Raw genomic sequence first — 4,030 nt, forward strand, 5'->3', positions numbered from 1 at the left:
CTTGGGAATTTTTTCTTCAAGGTTTACCCAGTATGTGAATCTGACCCCATGATATAACATTTGTGAACAGTTCTGTACAAACAAGGACTTGTTTCTCTCCCTCCCTCTGATTCCCCGTGGAATTTTCAGGGATGAACAGTCTTTTCATCTTGAAATCAAGCAGGAATAAGTCCGTCTTGACTTCCCTCTTCACTGCCTTTCCTCCCCCACTCTTTTCAAAATCTTCATTTAAGGATCTGTGGAGTGAACAAGACAGATCTTCATTTGTTTGTGTTGTGTAAAAGTTGAAAGGAGCCAGAAAGAAAGAGTACCATTTGCTAACCTCAGGAGACTTGGAAAATATATTTTAATCCGAGAAATTCATTCAAAGGCACATCTTTCTAGTATGTGTAAGATGAACTATTTTTAAAAATCACAATTGCTCTTCCAAGAGCCTCCTTGAGATTTATTGGAAGAGCATTGAGAGTCAGTCTGGCAATGCAAATTAAGGGTCAGGGAACTGAGAACACCAATGTGGTCCTCACTTTGCACAAATGATTTATAACTCAGATGATGACTTAAGGTATGACTTGAGTAATTTAGATACGACTGACTTGATTTCCCCATTCTGCGCTGTGTGAAAAGTTCAGTGCCTTTCTACAATTTCTGCAAATCCCCAGGGGACTTATACACTCATGATCACCTTTGAGCTGAACAATTTACACTCAATTTCAGTTCAGTTCATGAATCCTAAGCTGACCTCACTCTGAATCATGTATTCAACATAACTTCTTTCTCTAATTTTTTAAAAAATCCACTCACATGGGCCTTTTTAAAGGTTTGTGAAGGCATAGAAATAAATATAAAGCAGCATAAGCAACTGAAATTTCCTTACCAGCTGTATCTGCCCTTTAGAAAGTATTTTAGATATCCTCCAACTTGGACACTATCTTCCTACCATGCCGCTAGACCCTACCCTTTCCCCTCTCCTATCTTAGCTACTTCTATGGATGATTTATTGTGTGTTCTCTCTTTCTTTCTTTTTTCTTTGTTTCTTCTCCTTTTGATTGTCTCCTGCTAGTCTATGTTCACATGGACCACACCTTCAACCTCTCAACCCCAGTGATTTACTAAGGTATTTTCCTATATAAAAGCAGTTCTTTCCCAAAGAAAAGTACTAAATAAAGAAAGCCGCTAAGATAATAATTGTTTTGAAACCTTTACAGATATGTTTGGAAAGGTATGATAGTTCACTGAAAAGTGACTCCAATCTTTAATTAATTCATGGAAAGCTCACTCTTTCAAGGACTGACATGTTGAATCTGCAAGCAATATGAAACATTCTTATTTTGGCTTTCCAAACCATTTAAATAAAATAACTCTGAATTGTTCTTCTTTCTACTTGGCACCAAGATGGATAGAAAAGGCTCTGTGAGACTTCTTTCCATAGTGAGAAGGATTATGGCCAAGCTATTTATTAGCTTCAAAAGGAAGATGCATACCACGTGCTTTTAAGCTGCATGCTGCTGTCCACCGGTGTCTAGGTCTTGTTCCCACATGGAATGCATACATAAATGTTCATATTCATCACACATCAGAAGAATCCCTTTTTGTATGCATGGGGGGAGAAGGAGACACTTACATTGGCATAATTTAGAAACATGGAGGAAGAGCCCTTCTGTTCCTAAAATAACCTCTCCAGCTTTGTTCTGACTCCTACTATTCCTTTAATACCAGATAAAGTCCTCTAGTCTGCAATTTGTTATAGAACTTAAAATGCAAACCAAGAGTGGGGGAGCCTGGGTAGCATATATTCATACAAAGATGTGAATTAATATCAGATCTTTTTTCTTAAGAGCTATTTTTTTAATAGGGAAAAGAAACCCCAAGATCCTTGAAGTAAGAGGAACTTTAAAATGAGAAATAATGTTTATTGACCACCTGCTTTATGCCATGTAATGTTCTGGGATTTTGCCTATGGAGTATATCTTTTATAACTCCAAAAACACTCTGAAGGATATGAAAGATTGCCTTTTGTACTGAGCTACATCTGCCCAACTCTTAGTCATCCTAACCCATTTCCTAACCATAATGCATAATTCGACAAACATCTATAGACACTCCTCCCCCTTACACATGCACATAAACACAAGTATGTGCAGAGCATCTGGTATGGATCAGTAGGAACGTAAAAGCTGCATTACCCAACATATACTTACCCTAGTTTCCACTTGTCTCTATTTAGACACGTGCAAAAAAGAGCCACTCTTTTATACCTGAGAAGGAGAAAGGAACTTTATCTTTATGGTTGTGTCAGGGATGGCAGGGGAGAGAAAGAAAGCAGAGTATGAAGGGGATAGAATTGTGCCTATTCTTCCTCTGTACAAGGCACAGCCAGATAGTGTTTGTGTGTGTGTGCACGTGTGTGTTTACATGCATGTACGTGTGTTTTCAATATATGAACGAGGGTGGATAATACTGGTCAGCTTAAAAGCACGTGTTGAACTCAGCCATTAGACCCTCATAATGGCTTGATCAAAAACCTCCTTTCTAGGGAAAGAAATCTCACAGAGCCTTTTCCTTCGATTCTCATGCCATGTAGCAATAAAGAACAATCCATAGTTCTATTGTTAAAACAGTCTAGAAAAAAATTAAGTAAGGAGTAATTATTCACAGGCTCAGCATAGCAGCCCTCTCAAAAAGGAATTTTCTCTGGCTCACTTTGGGGGTTTTTGAACTTCATGTGGAGAGGAGTCAGAAAAGCAGCTGATTCAACTGTTCAAGAGAAATTTCATCATGCAACTGAATTCAAGCACAGCTGTTGCTGGGCCTGAGTGACACATTGTGACAAAGAGTAGTATGCTCCATCCCCACCCCCATATCACTACCTCAGGCCTCAGGTACAATTAACTCCAGAAACACTCCAGCACCTGGAGGATCAGGAGGTTTGGGAGAGTGTAAAGGAAGTAGTCCAGATGTGGACATTGGCATTCTCAAGACGGGCTATGAGTGTGGAAAGCCTTTTTCCTCCTGCTTTGCAAGCAGCCAGTGGGGGACAGAAGGGAACTGGGGCCAAAGAGAAAGGACTGAGCTGATACTACGTGGTAACTACAGCTAACAGACCCTTATAAGGAAAACTGCAGGAAGCTCCTTCAGGGACTCTTCAGATGCAGTAAGTCCTCACTTCATGTCATTCACAGCCTCCTGGAAATGGTAACTTTAAGAAAGACAACATGTAACAAAACCCATCGTATCATAGGCTAATTGATAAAAGGAAGAGTTAATTCCTATGACATAGTTTTGGTCACAAAAACATCACTGGACTTCTAAGTAAAGACCAAAATACTTCTAATATTAAACATTGAAATAAATGTGAATTATATATACATTTAAGAAAGATTGATAAAAACAAGTGAGACAATTACTTACCCAATTTTTCCAGTTCAGAGTAGCAGGTGACTGGAGCCTATCCAGCAGCTCAGGGTGCAAGACGGGAACCAACTCAGACAGGATGCCATTCCATCACAGGGCACATTCACACACACACTCACACTCATTCACACTGGGACCATTCAGACACACCAGGTGAACCTGATGTGCACAGCTTTGGGATGTAGGAGGAAACTGGAGTACTCAGAGAAAATTCAGGCAGACATGGGGAGAATGTGGGAACCTGTAAACTCCACACAGACAGTGGCGCCAACCAGGAATTGATATTTTTTCTCATCAACGTTATAAAAAAACATCGGTCATGGGAGACGTTAAGGGCCCTACCAGGCCCAAGGTAATAATCAGAGAGATTTAGGTGCCCTCCCATATCTTTTGTTGCCTGTACTCCAACTTCAAAAGCTCCCTCAACCTCAGCGTGCCTGGAGCTAGACTCTTTTTGTTGGTGATCAGGACAATTAAGAGAGGAGCGACCTCAGGCATACAGACCTCCGTAGCTCTTGGTGCTGCCACACGGCAAGCTTCCATACCCCTGTGCCTTGCAAAGCATCCATGAAACAGCTTTTCCTGATTATCTGGATACCTGACACTCCCTCACAACCCG

At 40.5% G+C, this 4,030-nt stretch overlaps 1 long non-coding RNA gene across 1 annotated transcript; it reads right to left on the reverse strand.

Annotated features, from left to right (window-relative positions):
• Nucleotides 1–200: 200 nt before the first annotated feature.
• LOC129525482 (uncharacterized) lies at nucleotides 201–3,181 on the reverse strand. Its single transcript, XR_008669815.2, has 4 exons — nucleotides 3,103–3,181; nucleotides 2,199–2,255; nucleotides 1,482–1,585; nucleotides 201–236 (listed from the first exon to the last, which is right to left on the reverse strand). It is a non-coding gene; the product is annotated as an uncharacterized lncRNA (long non-coding RNA).
• Nucleotides 3,182–4,030: the final 849 nt, after the last annotated feature.

The sequence above is a fragment of the Gorilla gorilla genome, chromosome 9 (assembly GCF_029281585.2).
Source record: "Gorilla gorilla gorilla isolate KB3781 chromosome 9, NHGRI_mGorGor1-v2.1_pri, whole genome shotgun sequence".
Classification (NCBI taxonomy): domain Eukaryota; kingdom Metazoa; phylum Chordata; class Mammalia; order Primates; family Hominidae; genus Gorilla; species Gorilla gorilla.